This window comes from Ambystoma mexicanum, chromosome 6p (assembly GCF_040938575.1).
Source record: "Ambystoma mexicanum isolate Mex_15411 chromosome 6p, UKY_AmexF1_1, whole genome shotgun sequence".
NCBI lineage: Eukaryota > Metazoa > Chordata > Amphibia > Caudata > Ambystomatidae > Ambystoma > Ambystoma mexicanum.
This window is the reverse complement of record NC_090935.1, coordinates 1,025,413,361-1,025,433,307: the sequence shown is the minus strand read 5'-3', so window position 1 is coordinate 1,025,433,307 and position 19,947 is coordinate 1,025,413,361.

The following is a 19,947-nucleotide window of genomic DNA, read 5'->3' as shown; positions in this document are numbered from 1 at the left end:
TAAGTCATTAAGAGCTGGAATTAGTATATTCCCGTGTGTTTGTCTGTCTACACCCCTCCGCTCGTTTTTATTATCTTACTTTGAACCTGTCACTTCATTTGTAAGGATTGCATTATGTAAACATTGGAAAGAATGACAAAAAAGTTTTTTTTTTTTTACAAAACTAATGTCAATAATAAAAAAATAAAAGTTATATCTCCAGAACCTATTTACTGCATGTCACAGCTTCCTGTTACTGCTCTGAGGGCTGCTGAATCTGCGCGCCCCCTCTGGCACACATGCTAATGACGCATATCTACAAAGGCAACCTCTCTTTAAACCTAACTGAGTTGATGACAAGAAAGATACTTTTCTATAGCTTCCTGGAGTGATTCATGCAACGTCGCAGTGTATGTTGGGTCAGACAGGCAGGACTGCATATGTATCTGCGTAGTGCTACCAAAGGCCGGATATTTATCTTGAAGGCAGCAGAGCTAAATGGAAAATGAAACGATGAAAATTATATCACCACAAACCCGTTACAACATTGGGGCACATTTTGCTCAGTTTGCATTTATGTAAGGGTGTTGCTGGCAAACAGAATTCTCTTTTAGCTTCAGTGCGCACTAGGCAGCATTCCTAAGAGCTAATGGCTATGCTCAACTGATCCCCATAAGAAATCATGATTGGCTCTGCCCACTTCAGCACACCGACCAGTCTTTGGTATTGAAACTGTAATAAGGGCCTCATGACTACATTTCACTGAAGCGCTCTAAGTACACAAGGCCCAGTGAGCCCAATTACTGTTTTCTGCTCAACAGCACCTCTCACATTCCAGACATTTCCGTTGTATACCAGGGGGCCAACACACACTCATACGCACCAGACCCAGCGGCAGTGGTGCACATCTACAAATCTACTATCAGCACAGCAATAGATATCATTGCACCCCTCCAAGAGAAAAAAGCCAAAAACATCAAACACTCCAATACTTGGTTCTCCTCAGAACTAAAAGATCTGCGCACCAAAAAAGGCAATGCGCTAAACAAATGGCAAAGCTCCCCTAACGCCTCCTCACTATCCCTGTACAAATCACCGGCTACACAATATAAAAATGCCATTATTACAGCCAAATCTGCATCATACAATGATAGAATCTCTGATGCCAACTATGAATCTAAAGAGCTCTTCACCATTTTCAAAGAACTATCCACCCCAGCCACCACGACCCAGGATATCGTGAAAGATCAAACCTGGTGCAACTCCATACAGTCCGCCCTTCTAAACAAAATTGAACTCCTGCAAAAGAAAATTCTAGACTACCACAAAAACCTCTCTCAACACATCAAATCAGCCTCAGACGCTGAGACTGAGACAGAAACCACAAAAGACCCAATTGCACCCTTCAAATTCAGAGAAATTTCTGAACTAGAAGTAATAGAAATTGTCAACAAAATCAAGACACCAACAATAAGGCGATGCTCGCCCCACCAAACTCGTCAAAAACTGCGTAAAAACACTTGCATCATTTCTCAAGTCATTTATCAATGCCTCCTTCAACTCTAACTCAGTCCCATATAGCCTAAAAGAAGCTTGGGTACGCCCACTTCTCAAAAACCCACCCTAGACCCAGAAAATGCCAACAACTACAGACCGATCACCACCATCCCCTTCCTGGTCAAGATCCTGGACAAAGTGGCCTACACGCAAATCCAACAATACTTGGAAGAAAATCACATCCTAGGAAAAAGACAATCAGGCTTCGGTCCAGGACATGGGACTGAGCCTTGATCTCAAAATACAACTCACTGACATCATGGACAAAGGAAAACTGGCACTGCTCCTGCTGGATCTCTCCGCTGCCTTCGACCTGGTTTACCATAGGTATGCAACTAAAAAATGAAGCCCACTTCTCTCCTCAAGCCATCTCTTGTGTTACCTCCTTCCTCAAGGGTCGACTCATTAAAGTCTTCTCAGACTCTGACTGCGCCACCCCGACTACCATCCATTGTGGAGTCCCAGAGGCCTCATGCACAGCCCCCACATTGTACAATCTATTCACCCTCCCACTCTTCAATGATTTGGATCGTCGTGACATAGCCTACACCAACTATGCCGAAGACACTCAAGTCTTATTCCCCCTCACCAGCATCTATGAAAAAGACGCCGTGGAGCTAACCAAGATCTACACAGCGTTCCAAACCTGGCAGACAACAGCCCCTGTTTAAACAGAGACAAACCAGAGATCCTCATAGTAGGCACCAAGGAAACCCTAAAAAGACTCCCATCACAATACAAAACATTCAACATTGACAACTCCATCATTACTGTCTCATCAGCAGTAAAAATCTTGGAAGTATACCTTGACTCAACTCTGTCAATGTCACGTCCAGTAAATGCAATAGCCTCCTCTGCCGCGCTTACCACCAAAGTAATAAATGCGGTCAAACCTTTCCTCTCTTCAAAAAACTGCCTTTCAATAGCTAGAGCCACAGTAGGCACCAAACTTGACTATTGCAATGCCCTCTTCTAGGGCACCTCTGCAAAAAATCTAAACAAGATGCAAATCACATAGAACAATACCCTATGAGCAGCACTCAGTATTCCTAAAAGGGAACACATATCTCAGGCCAAGAAAGAGGCACTTTGGCTACCAGTAAAAGAATGTATCCTTTTCAAAACCATGGCCATCATACAGAGATGCCTCTCCGCCGACGCCCTTCCCTACCTCTGTGAAATAATCACCCTCATCGCATCCACCAGACCACCAGATCCCATCTGACCAACCAGATCTTCATACCCACCTTCAAAAGAAGTAAAGCAGGCGGGTTAGGTTCTCAACAACTAGCACCAACAAGTTGGAACGCACTACCCACTGCACTAAGAAATTAAAAATCCTACAATGCCTTCCGCAAACTGCTGAAAACCACTCTGTTCCACTAACCCGCTTCTTCACATTGCCATATCCTATGATTGTATGTAACGTTATGAACATACCTGCTGTAATGCATTGCTGTACCAAGTGAGCTTACTGTAACAGCGCCACAATGCCCCCGGGCTGATGTGCGCTATATAAATCCAAATAAATAAATACATACATAAATGCTGGGTATAAAGAAGGGGCAAACATACGCCCCTGCCCATCCTGCTGGTGGAACAGGCTAGCTGCCTAAGTCTTTTCCCTCTGTGTTTCATCATTAACCTTCGTATGAACACCCCAAACCCACATTCATTTTGCATACATTTCACGGACTGTACTGCCCGCAGGCATTGTGAAATGATGACATTATATGAGTGGCTTATAAAGTCAGTACGCTATGCAACTTGCACAAAAACGGACTTCTCTGCAACTTTCACCAGAGGCGACTATTCGGAGTACCACATGTTGTGGTAAGAAATACCCTGTTCACACAGGATGTCCCCGTTACAATGATGCACCACGTTGTTTAATGACATGACCTCAAAATTGAGTTTGCCTATCATGATGGACAGAGATGACCAAGAAGAAGGTGATGGAGTATTGTCCATCTCGCCCCTTCTCCCCAATAACGGTGCCACAACTAGAGCGAGAGCACAAGACCAAAAGCCACAACTTTGACACACCCACTTTTTCAATGATGCCGAGTTCTGGAAGTCAATGTCGACTGCACACCTGCCACTCTGGGACCCCAATGGGACCTATGGCCTCATAATTGTCCTCACTGCCTCTGGTGGGACAGATGAAGCTGTCATGAAGTCAACGCATCTGTTGCATGTTGGTGTGGAGGTAAACAAGATTTTTTAGATGCTCCCAGTGGAGAACTGCTGCTTCAAAGCAGCATAGGATGTGCTGTGTACGTACTTCAGCCTTTTGGTCAACAAGGACTATGAAAAGGAACATCCAAATCCCTTGTTGGACTCCATGCCTGACTTGGTAGCTGGCCATTGCATACATTATAGTGGATGAGGAGGATGAAATCTGTTCACAAATCATCTAGCAATGCTTCTCACCCTAGATATATCTTTACAAGTTAAATTAGAACTTGGTAGATCTCATTCGCTCGCCACCACCAGAGCATCTCAGATGGAGGAAGTGACAAAAGCATTACATGTAGAAGTGCGTGCAGTGAGAGCTCACTCATTAAGCTGACGGAGTGGACGAGGTAGCCTGCATCATAGCCAAACACCAAGGAACACAAAAAAACAAAATCACAAAGTCGCAGTGTGACTCCTGAGTGGGATCCCTACCACATGGTCAAGGCTTCCCACACTGGGACAGGCTTGAGACAACTGTTGTTAACCAAAGCACTTTGCCAAAGTCTGCAAAGCACAACAGCCAGCTCCTGGCCCAGGCCGGTCCTCATTTCCAGACAAAGACATGACAGAGTGGCAGTCCTGATGAAAGGAGACCAGGTATCCAAACCAGGTCCAGAGAATGATGAAGACATTGAACGGTTCTTCTTCTTCTCAGCTACTTGCCTAGTCGGGAGAGGCAAGCAACGTCAACCATGCGGCGATGTGACAGTCATATCTGTGCCTGTCCTGATAGATACCAGCGCATCTGTGGATATCATGCTGATGGCCCAGTTCTAGCTTTTTCATCTGATCTCTTGGTTAGACATGCCTAAGGTATGTATATTCATGTGCATAGCCAGTCATCCACATCCCCTGGAAGGTGAATTTCACATGCAAGTAACACATGACCATGCCTGGATGCAGTCACATTCTACATCTCCACAGATGCGAACAACACTCTGCTTGGCTGTGACACTGAAGAGAAGCTGGAAATGGTTGATTTTGCAATCAGTGTATACCATGAGAGACATGCAAGTGCTCCTGCACACCTTCCAAAATCGGTCTGAAGGTGTAGATTGTCTAAAGGAACAGGAGGATTTCTTTCACATAGACCAGACCATCCAGCCTGTGTCACTCAAGTCTCACTGAATCCTATTTCATGTTAGGAAAAAAGTGGACCGGGGCCTTAACCAGTTGGAATAAGATGATATCATGGAAACCGTTGATAGCCCTATACCATGGAATTCCTTGATAGCCGTCACCCGTGAAGCAAAATAACCTGATGAAGTGTGAATTTGCATTGATATTAGGCCGCCTAATCGATTCCATCATCATCGCCAGTGAAATAAATCAGGACCCACAGGCAAATCTGGTAGGTTCCAGCAAGTCACTTTATTCAGCTTCAGTAAGTTACATTAAGATATCAACAGAGAAAATCACTGGCTCCCATGACCCAAACAGGACCTCTCCAACTGACACAGTTTGGAACCTTTACTCCAAGCATTCCCTCACTCACACCATAAAATTCTCTCTGACACTCTCTCTTACATCATCAAGCACATGCATTCATACCAAGTGCAATACAACATACATACACAGAGAGACAGTTCACTCACACATTGGATGATATAAAGGATGACTTACAAGGGTAGACCATCTTTTCCATGATAGAAACAAATTTGGATATCATCAGGTACTCCTGCATGAAGATTCATGACAGATCACAACCTAATAGTCATGCACTGTCCTTTTCAGGCACAACAAGCTGTATTTTGTGGTCTTGTTAGTAGTCGATGTTTTCTAAAACACCCAGCGGGATGTGCTGAGAGGACCCCTGGGGGTAAAACACATAAGTGACAATGTGCTCATTCCCCCACTCCTCAGAAAAGGACCACTGTGGGAATGCCCGAGAGTACAATTGTTTTGGAGAGAGGTTATTGATAGGATTGATTTGATCTTTGGTATACACCTGCAAAGATCCGCTGTTAACATAATTTTACTCTCACATAAAGAAAGGTGTGTGCACACTAGAAAACATTCTTGCTGGATTGATAGGGTTATTATGGTAGCTATTAAGCTTATCCTCAGGATTTGGAAAACAAGGAAAAAGCCTAGTATTGAAGAGTGGTTGTCGGAGTTGCAGGTTTTATCACAGAATGATAAGATTTCTTTGAAAAATAGAGATAAAGAAGAGGATTACATGATGTTATGGGGTCCTTTTCTGGCTCTTTGTGATTGAGGTGGTGATGGAATTGTAAATATAACAGATATGACTGTGCCTTTTTACGAAAATGTTGGTGAGGGAGGGTCCCCCCTTTTTTTTTTCTCTTTCTTCTTTCTCTTTTTCCCTTTTTTCCTCTTCCTGTTTGTGTTGTCTTTTGTACTTGTATATGTGTATTAGTTGTATGTTCCTTGAATTCATTGGATATAGTTATTATGCTAGAATGCGCAAAATATGATATTTACAATGTACTGTCATTTTGATTATTACTGCTTAGTATGAGACGTTGTGTACTTTTTATGAAAATGTTGTCGTTTATTGGAAACTTAATAAAATGTTTCTGAAAAAAAAAAAAGAAAACAAAAAAAAAGAAAAGGACCACCTGCAATGGCTGTCCAGAATCTTCAAGAGATTGAAATAACATGGCCTTACACTAAACCATAAAAGTGAATTTCTTTGGCTTTGTCTTCCAAGAGCAAGGCCTCTCACAAGACCCTAGAAAGGTGGAAGAACTTTAAGCGTTGGCTCCACCATCCGCGACCTGTGAGTATGGAACTTCCTGGAATTGGTGAACCTTTGGGGTAGCTTTTTACCCAACCTAACCTTGTTAACTAATCCACTGCATACCCTGATGAAGAAAGACCACACATAGATCTGGAGCCTGAAGGATTAAATGACATTTCAGAACACTGGCAGTGTCCTATTGGTGGAATTGACCAAGGTATTTTTTGACTGACCTTAATAAAGAATCTGAGATCACTGGAAATGTCAGTCCATTTGGTTTGGGCATGCTCCTGATCCAACTCAACCAGGCTGACACATGACAGCCAGTAGCCTACGTCAGTAACGCTATAACAACTAGGGAGAAACGATATTCACAAATTGAGGGTGAGGCATTATCAATGCTCTGGGCCTTTCACCACTTTCATCTATTTATTTTTAACACATGATTACAGTTTTCACAGATCACAATACCATCACACCCATTATGATGGGATCTGAATCAAGTGGCCCCTATCTGGCTGGAATGCTGGCTGTTTCAAATCAACAATAAATGTGTATCACTTCAGTTCAGAGCAGGGGCAAACAAGCCCATTGTCTACTTGTTGAGGTAGCAATGTATTTATTTTTTGTAATTTGTTTATTAGTATTAGGTTAAAATGTAGCCTTTTACCAAATACGTCAACATCAATCAATCATTTACATAATAATTCAGTGATACAGAATGAATGCAATTGATCACCAAATCCAGAATTGCATTTGAAATATAAAGTCAGTCAAAAGTTCCATTTAGATATGCACAGGTCAGGAACACATAGAAAATTCACATACACAATCGGAAACATCAGTTCCCATCCAGCTAAGTAATCACAGGCTGCCATTATACCGAACTGCCAGATTCCACAGATCCCAGTAGCAGAAAGACTTCTTTAAGGAAGGTTAACAACAAACTTCCCCCCCACAATCAGTCAATCCCACCATTGTGCCTTCGGCAGCGCTGGAAACAGCCAAAATGCTAAACATTGTATATCGTACACAGTTGATTGGACACACATACACACCAGACATTCCTAAGCTCATTTACTAAGAGAATCGGAAGTGCAATTCAGATTTTACCACCTGTGTTAAAATAAATTACGATTTATAGTAAAATATGGCTAGTCCCTGTGAACTCTCAGTCTCTGTGCTAATGAGAGCATGTGTGCAATAGAAATCCAACTCAGTATATTCAATTTCTTTTTTTTTTATATGTAATGATATTTAGAGTTATTCAGATAACATACCTCATGCGGTATAAACCATGTGTACAAAAGGAAACATAGAAAATGATGTTTTACACTACAAAGTTACACTCAACAAAAGATCCCTGAATGTTATCTTACCCAATGTCTTTGCATGTGGAGAAATTGGCAGGAACACAGTTTGAGAGGGAGAAAGAAAAAGAAAATCACAGCAGCCAAACAGTTTCTTTTTCATGAACAATTGAAGAGTGCTTGTTTTTAACATTAACCACTACATGCAATGTTTGCTGACCCTGACTGGCTACCTGCCATGTATTCATGCAGAACTCCTTACTTAAAAACATATTTACCTAGAAATTGAAGAGATTCTTGGAACAGCTGACTGTGGAACACCCCTCTCTCTTGGCTCATCACTGATAAGGAAGGTCACCATCTCCCAGCACTGGCTCAGCCCAGCTCCCAGCACAGGATCACTGCACGTCTCCTTGCAAGTCAGCCTACCCATCTCAACTCACACCCTCTCTCAGCTACTTTTAAATTCTACTGCTATCCTTCAAGAATAACACTTCTCTCTCGCTTCAACTCACCCATTCGGCCCAGTACTTTTCCCCTCAAAACAATAGTTTTGCTAACCATAACTGCAACATTTATTTCTGCACAACTGCAATGGTGTCTTTCAACTGGGAACATTCCATCTTTGCAGTTTGTGCCATGCTAAATAAAACCACAACTGCTTGCACGTTTAACTCATTTAGCACTCATTTTCAGTTCACTTAATCAGAGCCCATTTGCACTCATTTGTTAATGACAGGTTATAAGTTATTGGGAAGGGTTTGTTAGTTAGTTAGCTTATATTAATATTCATTTATATAGTGCAAACCAGACAGATGACATGTTACCCTGAACTATAGCATTTTTAAAATATGTGCCCACTGCCAGAACATGTGCATTTCATTTACGATGTGTGCTGGCCATTTACGGTGTTTGTAGTTCTACATGAACCCCCTACCACTACTTCATACTATGTATGAACCCCCGTACCTTGCAGCCCTCAGTTATCACTGCACACTTACCCTAAATGCTTCCTCCTTTTTCTACTGCTGGGATCTACTGAACATCACTGTATCACTGCAGGAGAAACAAAATCAAATGCTTCAAAATATATGTGCTGTTCCCAATTCAAATGTCACCCTCCCCATTGTCTTCAAAACCAGGATCAACATTTTCATCAACAATATCAAAATTAGTATAACCGGAAATGCCAAAATTACTAAACCTCTTTCAACCCATGCCCCCCAATTGAACCTATCCCCCTCTATCAAACCTAGACTGCAAACAGTAATATTCTTCTTCTTCAGATTCATTCTAATTGTGTGTACATTTTTATGCTTCGGCAAGAATTCCACATCTCGATCAATGGGAAATGTATTTTTTCTGAGAAAACACAATATTTTCTATCTTCCCCTCCCAAAAAATCGCCATCAGCATGAAACAGAGTCAGCCTACCCACCGATACCACTGTAACCTTTGTGATAGACATGCAAAATACACTATGCTTCAACTGTTTAACAATAAAAGATCCATGGTTATGATGAATAACTTTATACATTTTCATTGAGGTACCCACTAACCACTTATCCTTAATTAATTTAGCATGGGCCAGTTCCTCAACCTCGGGATTACTAATGACCACCTCACACCCCCCAGATACCCCAGGATATGATTTCAATCCACAAATAGCATCTACTGCGTCAGGAATAAATGGCTTGCCAGGACATATATAATGTGCTCTTTGAATTTCACACAATTATCCAAATTTGGAATCAGCTAAACATCAGGTTCCCATCTCCGGAGTTCTAATCTGTATGCATGTCTCACCCTGCCAAAAACCTACATTATGTACCAACTTGATTTGATAAATCAACTCTGGAGCAATATATGGAATGCATAACAGGAAACCTATTTCTATCCTCTCCATATTTATGTATAATGGCACTGCACTTCGCATCTCAAATGCAATCTTTTCTTGTATCATTTCCACCTCTCTTTGTGTGATCTGTGCCATCATTTGACGGATATCAGATGACAACAAATACAAGGGTTTATGTTCTTGAATTATTTGAGACATCGCACTTTGAAATTCTCATAAATATTTCTCCAGTAATCTCTCAATTTGGTTTACTATATTTAAAATGTCATGCAGCAATTTATCATGTTTAACAATGACATCGGTACTATGCTCCACAATTTTGGCTTGTTCATTGAGAACCAAGATAGTCTCATTGGCATATCTAATCGCTTCATTTTGTCCACCTCTGATTCCATCTAACGTCTGTTGTAGCATATTTAAATCATATGTTAATTCCTGTGCATTAGCACTTAAAGACCCACAGACACAGCATTGGCTTTGGACATTGTTGTGCCCACTAGGGCGCCAATGATAGTCATCAAAATGTATGCCACGAGTAAACCCGCCATACGCTTCCCTCTCCTTTTATTTATACCAGATGAATTCACACAAGTCTTTTCTAACTGCAGTATTATCTCTCTGGTTGTCCTCCGACCTTCCTTCTTGCAGGGTTGCACCCATTTGTTTACCTGATCTGATGTAATTGCTGTTTCATGTAAAAATCATTCAATGATGAAGTCAGGATTTAGGCTAATATACATGTTCTGATACAGCAACCTTCTGTTCCCCAAGATAAAACCTGGGGCTTCTTCTACTGCAATCCCAGATGCTGGTCCTGACTATCACAACTTGTGCCTTTGACATACAAATCATGTCATGCAACCCAAACAATTTCAAAGATACACACCTCCCCCACATTATACCTTTATACTAGAATCCCTTATCCCTTTCCATGTATTAGTAACATACATTGACTCCCTGGCTGGGACAACCTTCCACTTTGCACTCATTATTTTTTTTTAACTGGCCTCAACTTGCTCAAACCTCTTCACCTCATGTTTTGGGTGGAGCGGTTGAATTGGGTTTACATGGACAAACTGTTCCACTGTCAACTTACCCTCCTATTTAGCTATTTTATGCACTACAGGCAATATCTTGTCTGTAATATTATATGGCCCTTTCCACGCTGCAAGAAATTTAGAGTTTTTATGTCTACCCTTTCCAAAGTTAAAATATATAAACCTGACCTCCTACCTCGTACTCCTTTGCAGATGTCTTCCTATCATAATGTGTTTCTGCACTGTCAGCGGCCTTTTCCAAATTCCACTGCACAAATGCAATCACATGTTGTAAGTGCTTCCTCACCTCTTCCACATATTCATGAGTTGTGGAGGTATTTACAAGAGTTTGTTCATGTGTCTTGTAAAGTAAATACTTTGCCAACACCATTTCTCTTCCCATCAGTATTTCATGAGGGCTGAGATTTGTTGATTTAGCGGGAGTTAACCTAATGCCCATTAATACCAATGTGAGCCCGAAGGTCCCAACTAGAACTTGCTTCAGCCACAAATTTCTTTAATATATCCACAATTGACCTGTTGCTTTGTTCCAGCCCACCTGAAGAGTAAGGCCGGTATGAGATGTGTAGTTTTCTTTTCACACCCAAAATCTGCCATGTTTTGGTCATCACTGCACTAGTGAAATGACTTCCCCGGTCTAACACTGTCCTTTGGGGTAACCCAAATCTTGAAAAAATATGGTTCATAAGTAATGTGGCTGCCGTTTGTGCACTGCAATCTGGCGCTCAAATGCACTCCACCCATTTGGACATGAAACAAACTACTGTTAACATATATTTGTTTCCTCTTGCTGATCTGTTAACAGGCCTGACATAGTTGATTTGCAAATCATACCATGGAAGGGCCAAACCCCTTTTCATTAATGGTGCTCTGTACATAGGTGAAGCAGGTTGAATTTGTACACATACTAAACACCTCCTTGTGTATAGTTCAACATCTTGGGACATGTGTGGCCAATAAGCATAGTCTTTTGAAAGTTTTATATGAACCCCTATGTCCTGCAGTTATAGAATCATGGGCATGATGTAACAACAATCCCCGAAATGATATAGAAACTACCCATTGTATTTGACCTGTCACAGATTCTCTAATCATCAGTCAATCCTGTAACCTATTTCTCTTTTTGTTTTTTTAACAACACCCTCAACTCCTCTTTCCCTTTACAATCTTCTTCAGTCAGAGGGTTTTTCTCTGCATTTAACAGATAATAGAATATGCCTAAAATCAGATCCTCCTTTTGCGCTTTAACTAGGTTTTGGTCTGGAGTATCAAAACTCCACTGCACCACAGGCTGCTCAACTACTTCTGGAGATTGGGAGTGTGCTATCGCATCGAACTGTATTTCACCAAGTAGGTGTTCAATAGGAAACAACTCTCCCATCACAGCTCTAATTTTGGCTAACAGATCTGCCTTGAAATTCCCCTCTTTGTCCTCACCTGGTGTCTTCAAATGGCCATGTATTTTTCTCCAATGTATTACCAAATCATTTTCTGATACAAGTGTGCCTATGGCTTGAATCATCTTGCCATGTTTGAGTGGTTTTCTGTTATAGGTGAGTATATCTTTTACCTTCCATCCAGATAAGTATTCAACAAAACTATTCTGTGCATAGTAAAAATCAGTTACTAGAACTATCGCCTTAATTTTGTTTTCTACTGCGGTAGCGACTGCTTTGTAAATAGCTGGCAACTCAGCTACTTGGCTACTTCTAGGCCCAATCCTCATGCTGACTCTTGGAATGTTGTCACATTTAAACCAGATATGTCCAATTCCTGCCACAAGCTCTCTATCTGTGTTATCTGTGTTATTATCCACATGGTATGCACAACCATCCACATATACAGTTGGTGAATACCTCTTCATTGAACTCCTTGTGTGGGGATCATTCAGACTCATCCAAACTTGATTCTATTTCTGTGCCCTCAGATAAACATTCTGCTGCACAATTATGTGAATCTACTAGCCCTTGGGCAACTGGGTTCTTCTTATTTTGTCCATATCTTACTTCCACAGGAAAACCCTAAAGTGCCAATGTCCAGGATGTAATCCTGGACTGAGCCAAATTCCCTGATCTAATTCTCTTACTTTGTAGAAACTGCAGAGGCTGATGATTTGTTTCCATAATTACTCTTTCCCCTTGAATTATAGGACGGAAATGCTGTAACGGCCAGACAGTTGTTAAGAGTACTTTATCACATTCACTGAACTTAGTTTCATCCTGTCAAAAGGCCATACTAGCATATGCAATAGTTTTGTTATTCACATCATGGTTTTGATGTAACACTGCTGACATGTATTGATCAGTGAAAAATATCCCTACAAAGAATGCCTGACTCTTTATGGGATATGCCAGACATGGGGCCTTCATGAGACATTCTTTGTTCTTTTTCCCCACTACTATTGTTCACACTGCTTTAGTAATCTTGTTAAAGGCTGTATAATCTCTGAATAATTCTCGATAAACTTACTGTTATAACCAGTCATCCCTGATAAAGGTTTTAACCACTTCAGAGTGGTAGGATCTTTCAATTTATGTATTGCTTTTTCTGATGCCATTTTCAGTCAACTCATGACCTAGTTTACTTTCTTTTTACACCATTATGCTTTCTGTAAAGAAACTTTGGTGTCACGCTCACCTGGGTCTCTGCGGGAGCAATGGAGTCCTCCGGATCCTTCCTCGCGTAACCCCGGGACTGGGAAGCAGACCTGCCAAGAGAATAGATGTTTAGAGAGGGGTTGGTGAATAGACTTCTAAACCTCCCTTCACCCTCCCTGTGTCCCTGTGGAGTGTCTTCCATTACTTGGGTGTGGCTTACCTTTTGTATTAGAGTGGTACGCACTCCATCCTGCATCTGCAGGGGTGCTGAAGTCTGGGATTTAGAGCCAATTGCAGGCAGTTGAGTGTGCAAGGTGCACTTTCTGGCGTTCGCCCAGTTACAGCACTGAGTATGTCCATAAGTTCAATGAAAGACGAGCCCACAGGTAAGTCCAACTGTGCGTGGCAAGTTCAACCAGTTGCTTCACTGGATTGCACGTTGTCTTTGTAAGGTGGGCGGTTGCGTTAGAAAAGCTGAACGTAGTAACGCTGTTTATTGTCTTTCACAGGTTTCAAAACGCTCTGCTAGCTGGTTGCAGGAGTAGAGAGAATAGTTCCGCTAGCCACAACTCAAAAGGTAAGTTATGTGATTGCGCGGCAGACTGATGTTTTATTTTGCGTGCATGCGCTTACTTGTACTGACTTTTGTTCTCTTCTTTCTTCCGTACGGTTTATCCGATGCTCGGAAGAACTGCTGAGTGGGCCGGAGCATGGAAGAAATGAAGATCGGGTCCAGATGCGCTGAAGAGCAGAGATCCACCTGATCGCAAAGAAAAAACAGCTGACGGTGATCCCAGGATATCCAAGCGGTGAGAGAGGACATTGGTAGGTTTGCTCCAAGCTGCAGGGCTGCTGAAAATAGGTAGGTATCCAAGCGGCAGTGAACGTGTGCATGAGGCAACAGAAGGCACACAAAGCATGGACCAAATCTTGGGTGTGGCTTATATAGGCAGCCACACTCAAATACTAGAGCATGCCTTGCAGTTCTTACATTTCCTGGATGTCCCTAAGCAGCCATGTTGAGGGTACAGGAAGTGGATGGAAAAAACAAGCCCCTAAGAGTGTGTTCCTACTAACAGTTTCTCAGTGCATGTTTTGCTTGCCAGGCCCTAACCCATCTAGCCCAGCTTGTGTTACAGGCCTTATCCCACGTGTTTGTGTGTCCATGCTGGTACTCATGACATTTGGCTCCAGCTTTCTGTAACAGGCTAAGTACATGTCTAATATAATTGAAATTATTTTTCAGATTCCCATTTTTAATGAGCACATCATCCATGTAAACTCTTGTCCCCCTTCCTGCTGCATCTGGGAGCGCTTTGCTCAGGAATATCCCAAATTCACTCACACTATTGACATATCGAAAAGGTGTCTGGGACCAGGCATATTGGGATTTGCCAAAAGAACATGCAAGCCAATGTTGGATATCTTCAGCCAGTAGTATGCAACAGTATCCAGATGTAAGATCTAATGTGGTAAACACCTTTGCCTGTAAACCTGTGTGAGACCCTGATCAATAAATAGAAGTGGACACCTTGAAACAGGTACCCTTTTGTTTAATTCTCGTAAATCTGCACACATACATCATTGTCCATTAGGTTTTAACACACCTAGTATGGGAATGTTTGATGTGCTATGAATGGGCCTAATAATTCCTATGGATTTACATTTTTAATTATTTCAGCTAGTGATTCCAAACATGCCAGTGGCAACCGATATTGTCACGCAAATACTGGTTCCCTACCATGTCCTTTTGGTAATGTGGCAAAATATAAATCTGTGAACCCACAATCATATGCGTCTTTGGCAAAAAACCTCTTTAAATTCCATGAATATTGTTCTCAATTGGTCCTTTTGTTCTTCATTTGTACATGCATCAGCAGCCTGGATCTGCTCTTCTACCATTTTAGAGAACTCTGGGAAGTCCTCCAATGGAGGCACCTCCGTACTCTCCTCTAACCGTGTAGCTGTATCTCTTTGGAGAGTCGACACATTTAAATACTTTGGAACATTGACCTCCATTTCAATATGCTGATTTTCTGTTTTATTCTCATTTAAATCAGATAGGATGTAATCATCCTGATGACAGCATACTATTTTACTTGATTCATAAGGATACACTGACTGAATTTTAAAGATTCCTTTAGTTTGAGGGTCCAAGAATTCTGGTAACTCACCCTGCCCAGTCATATACCTTTTGGGATGTCCCCAATCACATTACTGAAATCTGTAGTATAATGAGATTTATGTATTGCCATTCCTATTGATGAATTCTCCTCCAGATGAATATCCTGGCATCCTTTATTGTCCATCAGAATTTGAATGAGTCCATCCCAATCAGTGGTCTATATTCGCATTCTAGCCCCTGCAGTCTCATGGATTCATTTAATCATACAAATGCATCAGCATCTTTTAACTGTTGTCCCTTTCTGTGTTTTAGTGCCATTGTAACTTGTCTGGTGAATTTGGGAATTGTAATATCCTTTCTCACCTGCAATACAATTACATGTGGGGCCATCTGTGCGCAATGATAAGCTTGTCTCTTGTCCGCAAATTCAGGCGGAGCCCTTGCCAATCTGGACCAAGCCTTTTGATTAAGGAAGTCCAACACCATACATATTCTGTGCATGATGTAATTTCCGAGATAGCATTTATTTTGTTTCCCACTCACTACATACACATTGTGATGGATACTCTTAGGACCAATTGTGATCTTCAACATGCCTTTTCCTATAACCCTTTACCCTGACTCCGGGTCATACAAACCAAAAATGTGTAGGTTCTTTAATCTGAATTATGAGATCTCCTCCCCGTCAATTATCTGCTGGAGTACTAGTTAATGAAACTTCTTTCATGCTCAAGCGCTAAATTGGCTTCTATCATTTCAGAATGCCCATTTATATGGATAGGGATCCATGGCTGCCCATCTCCCATGCATATTTCAGAAAGAGTTGAAATGTGTTTATCTCTTGAATGACATTTGGCTTGCATGTCTCTTCCTTTAAATAAAAGCACAATGTGTTTTCTTCTATTTCTGTTTGCCATTTTTTCCTGGGATCCAAATCTCTAGAGACTGCTTCTCTTTTTCACCCCACATTTCACCCTGACACATGAGAATGACAGTGACACTAGGCACACAGCCATTCTGAAGATATACCTTCACTTCACCTTCTGACTTAGCCACTGCTTGGCATTCTTTTATACTGTTGTTTTGTGACATCACTTTCTTAGGCCTCAATGTTTTTTTGGCTAGGGACCAAAAGACCCCATTTACCCCATCAATGAGGGGCGACAACCTCTTCAGGCAATTTGTCCCTGTGGGAAAGGTATTTCACTGATAGATGTAATCAATACTTCCTGTCTCTTCTGATGCTTCCCTATTTTTATGTTAACATCAGTGACACCTTCAATAGGTATTTCCTCACCATTTACGTTGTGCACAGGACCTTCATTTTGTCTCACCTTTACATAGTTTTGTGGGGATCTCGCTTCATTGATACTTTTTACCAATTCCTTGCACATTATCGTGGCCTGGGCACCTGTGACAATCCATAATACCTGTCCACAAGTTCTTCCAGTACACACAAAAAGTGTGAGTTTTTGCTGATTTCAGGACTCACCTTTTTTAGCCCCTTTTCACTTCATGCTAAACACATGGGCATGTGAAATGATATTTTTCCCTCCTTTTTGCCCACTTCATTTTGCATTTTTTTGGTCTATTTTCCTGTGCTCAGAATCCATCTGAAGTGTAGCAATTGACTGCCCTCTGACCTGGGACTACCAGTGTTCTCACTGAAGCTTTTTGACTGAACCTTTTCACAAGTGTCACGTGGCAGCCGGTCATTTTCTGGCACATGACGCTTGTCTGCATTTTCCATTGGGCCTTTGACAGCGACATAAAGTTGTGGATAAAAGAGGCCAGCTATTTCATTCTCATTTCTGTTAATGCTGGGCAAGTAAGGACCAAATGCTGCAATGTTTTGGTTGTTGATTTGGAGGTACACAGTCTGCATGTAAGGTCTGGCTTACTTCCATCGCTAACCCTCCAGCACTCAGAATTTCTCTGGTTGGGAAAGCGTTTAGACAGAAAGGCAGAAACTGGGTGCGATGATAACTGCTCAGGAATTTCCCAGGTATTTGGGCAATGAGTTGGGTGTTTGTGCTTCCAAAAGAGCTTTCCCAGAGCGCTTGTTTGCTGATCTTTAATACTGAGTTTGGATCCAATCCATAGCCAACAGATTCCATTTTACTTTACATTGATTGGTGATTAGCAATTCTTCTATGACATAAATGCTCTTTAGAATTTCCCTGCAGATATTCACCCATTCCCATAGCACACCTTCAGTTCCATCCGTATTTGCCTTCCGCAATAACTCAAAACCTCTCAGCGGTTTAGAAAAGGTGCAAGAAATTTCCACACCACCATTGAATAGAGGGATTGTAATCCCAACTCTATGCTCACTGCTTGAATGGGCATAGCCCGCAGCATTTTGAGGACCCTTTTCCAAATTAGGCTCTCCAGAAATGACCAGGTTGTTGTTGGAAGGACAAAGAAGGCATCAGCACCAAAGGTGATTATCTGTACCACCTTCATTCTGTAAAATTGAATTAGGGGGCTCAGAGAGATTTTACAATATTTCTTCTTGATGATCCTGGCCTGGGAAGCTAAGATCTTCATCTTGCTGCTTGAGATTGACATTCTAGGAGCATCCTGAGACTGTTATTAACACACATCCTTAAGTAGGTCATTGAGCTCACCTGTGACAGCTTTACACCATTCATATAACAGGAACCTTTCTTCTGTTCTCTAGGCCACCCTGATTCCAAAATCAGAATGAAGATTTTTCAGCATTGATCTTGAGAACAAGGTTGTCCGTGTAAAGGAGCCTATCTACGGAAAAACCAGCAAATTTTCAGAGGAAAGCAATTATGCTCATTAGCACCTTATTGATGTCAGAAATAAACAGGTTGAAGAGTGCAGGGGCTAGGAAACATCATTGCTTGGCCCATCAAAGGCTTGGGCAAGGTCTATGAAGGCTTCCCTTTTATGCAGCTTTTAAAAATATTTTACAAAAAAAGTCCAAGCATTATTTGAAGGTTTTTGGAGAGTGTGAACAGAGCAAGCAATGGGTTTGGAAGTTGTCCTTTTTCAAATTGGCAGTCCTCTTGACCACATTTAAGGGCTGATGCAGCTGGCACACACAGGCAATACACTGCAGCAGGCAAATTGTGGCATTATGGCAGTGATTACAGGAGTGTCATGGATCTTCTTCACTTCTCTATGATTCCCAGGCTTTGAAGCTGGAGCAGTTCTATTGCAGTCTGAGTTGGGCTGCTGCTGAGCAGGAGACAAAGCTGCCTCTGGTGAGACCCCCGCACCAGCAATGGAGTCTGAGTTCATGAAACAACAGGGCTCAGAGGAAAACACCCAGCACTCAAGGCCAGGCCTAGTTCCGTTTACAACAACATGCAGGAGCAAGCTCCCTGAAAGAGACTCTGGAAAGCAGAGGGTGAGTCAGATACCGGCTCCTAAGGAAATGGCAAGATAGACCTGCCAAACCAGAGCATGGATAGTTTATTTAAGGTGTGGGGGGGGGGGGGGTTCAGAAAGGATGTACCAAGTGCCAACGCCAAGTGCAATAACTATACATTTTCAACACACAATGTAGGAGTACGAAACTAGGCAAGAAAAGTGAGAGTGGGCTTAAATGTTGTATATCTGGACATTGGTAACGATTTACACAATAATTCATGATAAAATAAAGTAAACTAATTAATCAATTAATGTAACCATCCACTCCTGCAAGGTGCACTTCCCGGAATACCCCTCCTCTTCCAGACTCCAGGATGTATGAAAAATAACTCAATATTAAATATGGGAGAGCAGGCAACAGCATCAATGGTTTGTAACACAAGGTTTCCATTTCAGCTGACAAATAAGCAAATACAAGGCAAACATGGAATGGAGGACCCTTGGTTGCTCTAAGTGGTTCAGATTTCTGAGCTGAGGAAAGTTCTAGTTATTGAGTTATTGACCATTGACATTGCTGTCCATTAATTGACGATGCTATTGGATACATGAATGTGTTAGAATCAACATAATTGTAATAAAAGACCTATATTGATATGGTCCTTTTGTAGGAAATAAGAACATTAGAAAATGAGGATTTTTTTTCTATTTTTGTGTCATTTTGTTTTGTTAGTGTTCTGCAATAGTGTATGTGTGTGGTATAAATGTGATTCAGAGTGCTGATTACTTTGAGCAGTGTGTGGGAGCATTTTTTGGTGCTCCAGGAAAGGAACTCTAGGGTTGTATGTAGGATCGTGTTTTTATTACACTGACTGATGATTGTGTTAATTCATTTTGAAAAGAAATGTAAATCAAAATAAAATGTAATTAAGAAATAATTAATATGATTAGATGTTTTGTCTGAAATCGAGGTGCAGGGTGCACGTCAACACCCACATGGGTGGATGTAAAAAATAAATTAAAATAAACTCCATGGGTTAATGGGCCGCACGGCTAGCAGGATTGGGAGACCTGTCGCTGCTGTTGCCACCCTCTGGTGTTGCATCAGAATGTGGTAGTGGTAAGGGAGTATCACCATGTATAGCCTGGTCTGGTCCTCCATGGCAGTGGCCATGCGGG